This window comes from Balaenoptera physalus (assembly GCF_965194825.1).
Source record: "Balaenoptera physalus genome assembly, chromosome: 8".
Taxonomy (NCBI): Eukaryota; Metazoa; Chordata; class Mammalia; order Artiodactyla; family Balaenopteridae; genus Balaenoptera; species Balaenoptera physalus.
In genome coordinates this window covers 52,409,010-52,421,457 of record NC_138887.1, presented here as the reverse complement: position 1 = coordinate 52,421,457, position 12,448 = coordinate 52,409,010, and the positions used below count along the sequence as shown (strand labels likewise).

At 33.9% G+C, this 12,448-nt stretch overlaps 1 protein-coding gene and 1 long non-coding RNA gene across 12 annotated transcripts in view; one reads left to right on the top strand and one right to left on the bottom strand.

Annotated features, from left to right (window-relative positions):
• The window catches only part of HDAC9 (histone deacetylase 9), a 999,599-nt gene that overhangs the window by 378,503 nt on the left and 608,648 nt on the right, over positions 1-12,448 (top strand). The window lies entirely within an intron of this gene.
• LOC309665930 overlaps positions 1-12,448 on the bottom strand; it is a 104,586-nt gene that overhangs the window by 9,435 nt on the left and 82,703 nt on the right. Inside the window, exon 4 of one of the 3 annotated variants that reach the window (XR_014266774.1) lies at positions 89-10,572. The exons of the other annotated variants lie outside the window; for them this stretch is intronic. This is a non-coding gene — a long non-coding RNA (uncharacterized lncRNA). Of the gene's footprint in view, positions 1-88; positions 10,573-12,448 lie in introns of those variants that run through there. 3 annotated transcript variants of the gene reach the window in all.

Here is a 12,448-nt window from a genome sequence, read left to right as displayed (position 1 = left end):
CACACGCAGATGTTACAATCCATATATATATACATATTTATGCACACACGTATATACCCACACACACATATATATATGCAAATGTATGTATGTATGTATCTTATCTAGCAGGAGAAGAGCTTCATTCTGGCTATGGCAGTTACTAATGAAGATAGTGATTTACTATCAACATCAATAAAGAAATAAGTCTCTGAATAGACGTCTCAGTCTATATTTTCTACATACTAAGTGGCGTATCTTGTAAATAAAAGGGGAAACTAGATCACTATATTTCTATCCTCCAAGCATTGTATATCCCATACTTATTTTAGTATTTAAATTGCTATTTCCAAATATATTTATTATTTTTAAGCATATGGGATGAGATGTTGGTTTGCTAGACACAATAGAGTCTGGTTATTTGACTTTGTTGGAACTTCTTTTTTTTCCTTGCATGTTAATAGTTCTTCACTCTATGCCATGCCCAAAGGAAGCACTAGTGAATAAATAAAATAGTGCCAACTGTGATTTTAAGATAAATGTTTGGTACCAAAATATAAGCTGTGAATGATACCACAAGTCTGTTGTCATTGTTCAGAAAGTGGGGTTTTACTAACCCCTCCTGTTGTTCATTAGAATCAAGTACTGTTTATCATTTTTGTCATAAGACTTTCATCCATTTAATTTGTAGGTACTGAGAATAGAACATATTATCTTTCTCATCTCCTTCATTTAATGATTAAATTTCCCTAGAATATACAACCAATGTAAGATTCAGGACTGGAAATGTTAGTTAAATGTGAGTTTCTCAAATTGTGCAAGAGCTTAATCATTTTCTGACCTAAGAAGGTTATGCCCCCCCAATTACCAATACAATACACCACTTTTCCAAAGTTCGCTTTTTTCCACTTCGTTATTACAAAAAACTTACATACCTGTTTTCACTAACCAAAAGAAATTTGAAGAGGATTTTCACATTTGTGAAAAAAGGCTAAAAGCTAAAACCAAACAGCGTTCAGTATTTGTTTTGCAGTGAGTCTAAGTAGTGCAGGAGCAGTGAGAGTGGCGCCACCAAGCTCCTTCCCAGGGAACCACACTCAGTGTCTCAGCCTCAATCCGTTATCGCTTTGAACTGTGTCTGTGAGCGTCTGTGCTTGATCTCCACTTAATTTGTGCGTCAGTTAGCAAGATGTGTTCTAAGGTGATTGTTTTTTTGCTTTACGCCATTACAGTTTACTAAAGGTTTCATAGGAACTCTCCACTTTCAGACAGCTGGGAAAAGCTGTATTTGTATTACAGAAAAGCAGGAGGTTGCATTCGCCATATCAACTGTATAAGAATTCACAGCTGCAGAAAAATGAATTATGCATTTTCTTAAGACAATAATCATATCATGGCAGCGGATTACATACTTAACTATAATCAGCTTTCACTAATCATGGAAGGTAAAATTAGCTCTATTAGTTCAAGTCACAACTTTCTTTAAGTAGTAATATAAATCCAATTATACTGGGTTACTTTAACTTTTTTTGGTGATTACTCCATTGTTTTCACTGCAAGCTATTTTGAATGAGTTGTGTAATTTGTTTATATATTTACATTATGTTCTATATGGTGGTGTTAATTGACGTTACATATTTGACATTTTCTGCTCACTAAATGAGTTCCCTATGTTTTTATGGGTATAATTAATGCTAAAAATATATATATATATAAATATATAATATATTATATTATAATATATATTTTAACATTGCTATAATATACAATGCTATAATTGTGTTGACATTGCATATTAACATTATTAAAAAAAGAAGTACCTGTGATAATATGAGTTGATGTTCACAGAGCTTTCTGAGCCTTTTTTTAACGAAAATTTAAACTCAATACTGTTCATCAGTGCCAGCAATTGTTTTTTTGTGTGTGTTATAACCAGGCCTATCTCTTCCCAAATGCCTGGAGGCAGAGCTGTTTACAGGGAGTTAGAAATGAAGGCATTGTTTTGAAACTTCAGCCTGCCTGAATCAAATACTCCTTTTATGCATGGATAGTTAAATGGGTAAAAAAGATAGTTGACAGCAATATATGGAAATATCCTGACAAAGTGATTTGACCTTTTCATTAGGTGCTGAAAATAAAAAGAGAGAATAAAAAGAAGACTTTTATTTAAACCTTTTGAACAAAAACCTGCTTACAAGTCAGACACATCTTGGGTTTGTGCATGAGCTACTGATGGCATAAAGGCTCATTTGCTCCTTAAATGAACAAAATTTGAGCACAAGGAAAGAGAACCATTCCCTGGTACAAGTAAGCTCTATTTAAAAAGTGTAGCTCTCTACTTAAAGAGAGTAGGCCTGGCAAGGGTCTGTCATTGGGCCAGCCAAGAGGATAATATGCAGAGACATTTAAATTCAGTGGGACAAACACTACCCTTTGTTGGCTCCCACACTCAGACACATACACAGAGCTTCCACTAAAGTTAGAGAACTGTATCTAATTTGGAATTCAGAAGATGGCCAAAAATAGTTTATTGTCATATTCAGATTTTATTCATGGCTTTCTAGGTTGGTGTGTGTAACATCACTTCTCTAAAGCCAGCCATTCATCAGCATTGGTCACTATTCCTTCACATGCCAAGGTTGGGGGTGGGTTTAATAAAGATATTAAAAAAGAATGTGTTTAGCACAGATTTGACAAGACTCGAAAAAAGAAAAAGGTTAGGGATACATTTTGGAGTCAAATCTTCTCCTTTACTCTAACCCTGTTCTTCATGTAAACCATATTTTAATATTTGGCATATTTAAATTACAAAAAATAATAGATGTGTATTACAAAAAATCATGTTATGAGTAAAAACAAAACTAAACTAAAGCTCTCTTTCTGTCTGTACTTCTACTTCCTTGAGGAAAGCACTGTTAATAATATGGTTCTTTCAAACTTTTTGCTATTCATTTACAAATATACAATTGTGCTTGTGTGTGTGTGTGATATGTATATTTTCCTGCAAGATGCTTTTTTTTTTTTAACTCAGTGAAATATCAAGGGCAACCTCATATGTTGAAAGCTGTAAATACTCTGTTTATTTTAACAGTTGCATGTTACCTATGTGATTAAATTTTTTCCTAATGTTGGGTTTTAGTCTGTCTCCAATTTTTCTCTATTACACACAAAAAATTGCCCCAGTGAATATTAATCAGTGAATGCTTATGAGCACGTGAGCTTTACATTAAAAAAAAATTCCCAAATGTTTGGATAAATGTTGAATTCCCATGTTGATAGATTATTTCTTGCAACCCTAAAAATAGTATGGGATTATTGATGTATTTAAAATAATGAAAATGTTTATTGACCTTAGTGTATCTACGGCATTGTTGACCTTTTGAAATCCAAATCTAGATATGAGTCAGTGGTATGAAAATAAAAATAGGAGAGAGTTTAAAATGATTTGTGATAAAATATATTGACACCTGAAATAACCTTATGTGAAGAAATACTTCATCGTGCTGTTTATTGTAATATTATTCTTATATTTCACAGAAACATTTCTATCCCTTGCCAAAATCATGGTCTATAATATTACCCTATTTTTTTAACTAGATTTTTGGTTTTGGAGGTAAAAATAAATACTGATAAGCTTATGCTGTTTATAAAACAGAAGAGAATAAGATGTATTGAATTTAATCATTGTAGAACCGTTTGTGTTATTAGTTCATTTGGGAGAAAAACAAATGCAGCTATGCCCATCACTCCTTTTATTCATGTGTAGCATAGAATTTGAAATACATTAAAGCAAACATCAAAGTAATGAATTTATTAGTCTTGCAAATTTAAATTATAAAGTTCAAATTACTTTCATAAATAGGAGAAATGTTTATATTTTCAGTGCTTATAAACTGTATTTTATTATCCAGACTGAATATTGTAGCAGGAATTTTATTGTTAATCACCATATACAACTAAAAAAACTACCACACATTTTAGGAAATCCGTAAGTTTGGTTGTTTAAAAGTCTCCATTGGCTTCTATTATGTACATATTTCTATTACAATATATAACTGGAAAAACACAACTAGAGTATGTCCAAAGGAGAGTAGCTACATTACAGAGGGTCCTGAAACTATGTCATAGAAAGAACTGTAGAATGATCTGGAGGTATTTATCCTATGAAGAAGAAACAACCATAACTGTTATAAACTATTTCAAGAGCTCTCACGTGGAAAATAAGCTAAATTTATTCCGTGCAGATGCATAAAGCAGAAAAAAAAGACCAATGAGTAGATGTCGAAAGAGAAGCAAATTTCACTTTTAGTCTAATCCTTACGGATATTTTCTGCTTATACAAATAGTATGTATTTATTGTACAAAATGCAAGAAAGTACTAAAATAAAACAGTATTACTTTTGATCCCACCACCAAGAAATAGTTTGGTATATTTTCTTTCAAGATTTTATTTGTGTACAATACTCAAATTAAGTGGTCATTATTAGACTTCTAACAGTTATTAGTTGCATAGGGAAGAAAAGGAAGGTATTATTTCTCAGCAAATTGAATATTCGTAACATTTATTTCCACTCAAAAATTCCCACTTAGCATCACTTTTTTTTAAACTCACCCATTCAGTCAGTTTCCTTCTTAGTCAGTTCTGCTGATTTTTGTATACAAGTTAGAAAGGACTGTTTTCAAAAATATAATGCAAATAGGTGCAAAGTCAAATTATGGTTTTTGGAAAAGATTAAGGATTTTATTAACTTGCTGAGAATGATGTTGGAAAACCGTTTGAACAGCAGAGCTTCTGAAATTCTGGTTGAACTTAACCTGTTGATAGTCCAATAAGAGGACACCTGCAATATTTGTGGCATGGTAGATGCTTAAAAAGAAAAGTGAGGGGCAGAGAGAATAATTTGCTTGTAAGAGGAGTAAGAAAACTCTAGGGGAAGTTGATAGAGCCCTAGAGTATTTTGGCAAAACTGAAAACTTTGTTATGGAACTCACCATGTTTTCTGATACAGTTGAGCTCAAAACAGTTTATACTAAATCTGAACATATGCATACCTTATGACCCAGCATTACACCTTTAGCTACATACCCAGTAGAATTGTGTACACCAAGATGTGTTTATGAAAAATATGTGTACAGTTTATTTATACACATTATATTACTAATAGCCAACAAGCAGAAACAAACCAATGCTCCTCAAAATTAGAATGGATAAATTGTGATATATTCATGTAGTAAAACATCATGCAGCAATGAAAATGAAGGAGTTATTATCACATACAATAATATTTGATGACCCTTACAAATATAATGTTGAAAAAAGAAGCAAAACACAAAAGTGCCTAGTATATAATTTAAGTTTTACAGTGTTAAGAAACAGGCAAACCCGATCTACGGTGTTAAAAGTCCAGCTAGTAGTTACTTAGAGAGGGTTAGCGACAGAGAGGGCCATGAGAAGGGCTACTGTGGTTTTCAAACTGTTTTATTTCTTGATCTGGCTGGTTTCTTGAGTGTGTTTGCTTTGTGTTAATTCACTGAGATCTACAGGTATGGTTTATTCACTTTTCTGTATGTATGTAGCATTAGAATAAGAGAGTTTATATTTAAAAAGCTTCATCACATCCCCTCCAGAAAAATCACAACATTTAGTCACTTTTTGTTCGTTATAAGAAGGTGCTCACATATATACAATGGAATATTACTCAGCCATAAAAAGAAACGAAATTGAACTATTTGTAGTGAGGTGGATGGACCTAGAGTCTGTCATACAGAGTGAAGTAAGTCAGAAAGAGAAAAACAAATACCATATGCTAACACATATATATAGAATCTAAAAAAAAAAAAAAGGTTCTGAAGAACCTAGGAGCAGGACAGGAATAAAGATGCAGACGTAGAGAATGGACTTGAGGACACGGGGAGGGGGGAGGGTAAGCTGGGATGAAGTGAGAGAGTGGCATGGACATATATACACTACCAAATGTAAAATAGATAGCTAGTGGGAAGCAGCCGCATAGCACAGGGAGATCAGCTCGGTGCTTTGTGACCACCCAGAGGGGTGGGATAGGGAGGGTGGGAGAGAGACGCAAGAGGGAAGGGATATGGGGATATATGTATATGTATAGCTGATTCACTTTGTTATAAAGCAGAAACTAACACAGCATTGTAAAGGAATTATACTCCAATAAAGATGTTAAAAAAAAAAGAAGGTGCTCAGAGTTATAACTAAATTTTAATGACCATATATTAAAATCAACTTATTTGTGTATTTGTTTATTTTTGAGAGAAGGTCCTTCCCCCTTCCTCCTCCCCATCTTATTGTGAAATTTGTGTTCACTAATCACCTCTGGTATCTCAGATAATTAAAATCTCCAATTTATTCTGCCAATATATCAAATATCATACTTTTTATATATAAGTTTCACCTATCATTCTGCTGTTGCCATTTTCCATGATATTAAATATTTCATTGACTGAAAATACCAAAATGTATTTACCATTTCCTTATTTTGGGAAACAAATTATTTCCAGTTGAAAAAATACTTTCTAACAAAGATGTTAACAAATGAAACAGGTATCTCGGAAGAGTGTGGTCCCTTTATTGGAGACGTTCAAGCTGAGGCTAGTGGCCACTTATTGGAAAAAGTAGGGGGAATCACTGACACTCCAGTGCCTAACAAATATTAAGCTTTTCAAAACTGTCTGTGGAATGAATTAATGTTTTTGGAAGTCCTTCCAACTCTGATCGCCTAGGATATGTGAGCAAGCAAAATCAACAAAAATATTGTGAAATATTCACTAACTGAGGCTAATCAGAGTATGACGGTGCCTGATTCTAGTTATGACATCCAAATCTATGATTCCTGATTCAACTCCAGTGCTTTGATATGTATTCTTCAACTTTGCCTTTGTTTTAGAGATAGAAGATCAGCACTGTTAATATTGCTGGGAGCCTTTGCTTTTGGCAAATGGTAGATAAGTTGTCTCAAAAATAGCTTTATCTCAGTGGCAGAAGAATGTTTAACAGGGCTTGTACACTTTATTTTTATTCTCCATCACCCTTGCATAGTACTAGTTATAAGGCAGATACTTTTAGTAACCTTCCTTGTTATGACCCAAGTATTCTGTAAGAGTAAGCTATGGTTCCATCATTATTGTCATTCTTCACTTAGCCATGTGTGAATGAACTTAAGACTTTAAGAAGTAAGTGCTTTCTTATTTCAAGAGTGGGTTTTTTTTTCTGTTTTACTGAACGTGGAGGTCCAACACTGAACTGTACTTTCATTGTTTCTTCATATTTACAACATAACTAATATTATTATTTAATACAGAACTTTTTATTCTATACTTCTTTTCTTTATATTTTTGAGAAGAAGTAAAGCTCCAGAGATTATAGTCCAATGGGTCAGTTTCTTAATCAGAAGGAAAGGAGGATTTTGATTACATATCCCTTTGAGTGCAGTGCAACGAGACATACACAATGAAGGGGAAGGTGTCAAGGAGAAAGAAAGCAGTAGAGGTTAAATATGTGTTTCCCTGTGCATTTATGTTAATATGTGAGCTATGCATACTTGTATATGTATATGTGTATGTTTGGGTGTATACACATATAGACAGACAGGTACGTAGACATGCATAAATAATGGGGAATCCCAGCTGACCGGAGTAAAGAGTGTACACATCCACATGTGGAGTTCCCAGACAGAACACATTACACATTTCCACATTATTTGTAACCACTGATTTATCTGGATATAGCTATACTTCTTGGGAAAAAATGTCTGCCATTCAGCCCTGTTGGTGTATTTGGTCAACTGTGTGATATGGGGTGGCTTAGAGAACATAAGGCAAATTTTAGGAAGGACTTTGTGGCCCCAGGAAAGAATTCATCCAAAGGAAGAAGTCTGGATCAGAAACCTGGGTTCAGCGGGGGAGCTGGGCCACTGGAGGGAATTTTGAACTTGGAATCAGTATGGTGGTTTCACTGAATCTGCCCCAATCCAGCAGTCCTTATGGTAGATGCATATCCCTAGTTGTTAAGGTCTGTGTGGAACTGAAAGAGATGTTGCACAAAAGTATTATGTGTTTCTATATGGAATCTTGAAAAAAAAATGGTTGTGAAGAACCTAGGGGCAGGAGAGGAATAAAGATGCAGATGTAGAGAATGGACTTGAGGACACGGGGAGGGGGAAGGGTAAGCTGGGACGAAGTGAGAGAGTGGCATGGAAATATATACACTACCAAATGTAAAATAGATAGCTAGTGGGAAACAGCTGCATAGCACAGGGAGATCAGCTCGGTGCTTTGTGTCCACCTAGAGGGGTGGGATAGGGAGGGTGGGAGGGAGATGCAAGAGGGAGGAGATATGGGGATATATGTATACGTTTAGCTGATTCACTTTGTTATACAGCAGAAACTAACACAACACTGTGAAGCAATTATACTCCAATAAAGATGTTAAAAAAAATAAAGTGCATAAAAAAAAGTACTATGTGTATTAATACTGATGAATATACCAGAGATATGAAAGTACCAGAGATTTACAAAATCAGAGGTTTTTAAAATTTTTTGAGCTAAAGAAAAGCCTTTGAATTAATAATTTGATGAATTGCAGTTCTTCTTGGGCAATGTAATTAACCTCCTAATTTAGGTGGGTCACTATAATTTTTAGATTAAAGCTTTGGAAAATTTTATAATAGCAGTATTTTATGTTTGTGTAATGCTTTACAATTTGCAAAGTGTTCTGTTTTCAGATACTTTACTTCGTAATATAAATAGGTCGAGTATTGCCTCCACTTTCCATTTTAGGCAACTGTGCCTTAGAAAGTTTAAATTAGTTACTCTAGTTCACAAAGCCAGTAGAGTTGGAAGTCAGACCCAAGTATTTGGACTTTTACTTTAAAATTCTTTCTTTATGTTACATTAAGTCCAGCATAATACATTCTTGAAAACAGTTAAAAATATACACTTATTACTCGATTGAGAACCTGTGGATAACAGGAAACTTGCTTAATTTCCTAATTAAACAAAATTGTCTTCCACCTTATTATGCAGATGTTATTTTCAGCATTTATCCTAAAAAAGTGCAATTTGATAATTAACTAATTACACAAGTTTTATTTAACAATTCTGTTGATCTCATTACTGGGTTAAATATAATCATTTTTCTTTAACTGTATGAGGTAGAACAGTACAAATTAATTTTCATTGTGGATCTTGGTTCTTGCTGACAACAAATAGTCAAAATAAAAGGTTTCTTTAACCTAAAAATGGAGGAGGATGGCATCAGAATTTACTTTCTTCTTAACTGATTGCTAATTAGTTGTCCCTGAGCACACAGGTTATACATAATTCACGGCCTTCTGGTGTCTGAAGTTTTTGTCTTTCTTTTTCTTCTTCTAAATCTGAGTGTCTATTTGCTTCATTCAAAGCCCAATATTTGGATGATAAAATGGAGTCAGGGATATGGAAGTGAGTATAGGAAAAAGATGAGAACTCTGTTGTAAGAAACTTAATATTCTGTAACTCAAGTATAGTCATGTAAAGAAAATAAAAACAAAATAACTCCTGCTTTTTCAAGTTCAAGTTGATATTTAAAATATTTTTTAAAATATTAAGTCTAACTCAATGACTCCTGTAAAACTTGAACTAGAAATACTTATGACTGTGAGATCCTGAGTCCTTTTTCCCACTAAATGTGAAATTTTAGCCAGGTCATTGATTTCATTGCACAATCAAAAATTCCTGGTCTATTAAAGCATGTAAACGAAATGAAGACAAACAAAAGAATTTTGGATTGGTGTTTATCTCTTCTTCTCTAAACTCAGAAGGAAAAATTCTGACAATGAGGATCTGCCAGCCAGCTCTGTGCTTTGGCAATAATCAGAATAAAAAATATTATAAATAAGTGTTTTCATGTACTTATTTTCCAGGGGATGGATCTGAGCACAGAATCTATGTAGACTCAGAAGAGAGTGCGAGAAGAAAGGGCCAGGTTGGGGATGTAGCCAGCCGCCTAATTACACTAATAGGTTCACAGCACAGTTGGGTCACAAATTGTGTTTCTAAACTTAGGAGATGAATCTCCACCATAAATTATTGAAAAGCACTCTGTGGTGCTCCACTCTCCATTCCCCACAAATTAGATTACTGAGAGCTATAAAGCATCTTTAGAAAGTATTTTCCTTTCTGTTTTAAAATTTTCCTTCATCATCAATTAATGTCAACTTTGAAAACATCAGCTATAACCAGAAAACATGAAATCAAAAGATAAAATAAAGAAGCAAGGAAATTATTCCTAAAAGAAGCAGAAGCATATTGTTTAACCTGCTAGGGAGAGTTAACTTACTAATGAAATATTTGTGTGTTTCTATATCCCAAACTTCCTTAGGATAGAAATGTAATAACATATTACATAAATATAGTCCCCAGATTTCATCTCCATGTTGATACCTGTTGTGAAATAAGCATAGTTGAACTAGAATAAGTTTTGTGAAGACAATTCATTCTGTAACATAAATTAACCAACTTGCATTATCACTCCACATTTAGCTTTTGAGCTATATATATTCACCACTTTCATTAATAAGATTCGTGAACCTGAAATGGAGTTGGTAGAAGATATTAGAAAATAAGATTATGAATGACACTACCCTAAATTTAAGGTTTGGCCACTCTGCTTAGCTTATGATTTTCTTCATGCCCTCTCTTTTTCTGTGTCTATAAAAATGGGAATAACAACTACTTTTCTCTACTTACTTTAAATGAGATGATCAGTAAGCTGTGAGATCAGTCAAAATTGTTTTTCAGATTCTAAATTGAATATAGAGCAATGTGCCATTTAAGGTCTCTTTGATTGCAAGTTTAAAACTGTCCAGTGACATAACTGTGCTCATGGATTAGAAGAATTAATATTGTTAAAATGACCATACTACCCAAGGCAATCTACAGATTCAGTGCAATCCCTATCAAAATACCAACGGCGTTTTTTACAGGACTAGAACGAATAATTCTAAAATTTGTATGGAAACACAAAAGACCCTGAGTAGCCACAACAATCTTGAGAAAGAAGAACAAGCTGGAGGTATTAAGACCCTTGATTTCAAATTATGCTACAAAGCTAAGTCATCAAAACACTATAGTGCTGGCACAAATACAGACACGTAGATCAATGGAACAGAAATAAAGCTATGCTTGTACAGTCAATCTATGATAAAGGAGGCAAGAATATGCAATGGGGAAAAGACAGTTTCTTCAGTAAATGGTGTTGGGAAAACAAGACAGCTACTTGCAAAAGAATCAAACTGGACTACTTTCTCATACCATATGCAAAAATAAATTCAAAATAGATTAAAGACTTAAATGTAAGACCTGAAACCATCCATAAAACTTCTAGAAGAAAACATAAGCAGTATGCTCTTTGACATCAGTCTTAGTAATATTTTTTTGGGTCTGTCTCAGGCAAGGGAAATAAAAGCAAAACTAAACAAGTGGGGCTATATCAAACTAAGAAGCTTTTACACAGCAGAGGAAACTATCAAGAAAATGAAAAGGCAGCCTACTAAATGGGAGAACATATTTGCAAATGATATATCTGATAAGGGCTAATATCCAAAATATACAACTCATACAACTCAACAAGAACAACAACAAAAAACCCAATTTAAAAATGGGCAGAGGACCCGAATAGGCATTTTTCCAGAAAAGATATATAGATGGCCAACAGACATACGAAAACGTCATTCATCATCAGGGAAATGCAAATCAAAGCCACAGTGAGACATCACCTCACACTTGTCAGAATGGCTATCATCAAAAAGACCACAACTAAGAAGTGTTGGTGAGGATGTGGAGAAGAGGGAACCCTCGTGCACTGTTGGTAGGAATGTAAATTGCTGCAGCCATTATGGAAAACAGTGTGGAGATACTTTAAAAATTTTAAAATAGAACTACCATACAATCCAGCAATTCTACTTCTTTCTGTTTCTGAAGAAAACAAAAAAAAAATAATTGAAAACATATTTGCACTCCTATGTTCATTGCAGCATTATTTACAATAGCCAAGACATGGAAGCAACCTAAGTGTCTATCTATAAATGAATGGATAAAGATGTGGTATGTATGTGTGTGTGTGTGTGTATATATATATATATATATATATATATATATATATACACATATATATAATATATAATGGAATCTTATTCAGCCATAAAAAAGAATGAAATCTTGCCATTTGTGACAGCATGGATGGACCTAAAGGGTGTTATACTAAGTGAAATAAGTCAGAAGGAGAAGGACAAATACCACGATTTCATTTATATGTGGAATCTAGAAAACAAAACAAACAAAAACAGACTCAGAGATACAGAAAACAAACTGGTGGTTGCCTGAGGGGAAGGAGAAGGGGGGGATGAGTGAAATAGGTAAGGGAGACTGAAGTACAAACTTCCAGCTATAAAATAAGTCGCAGGGA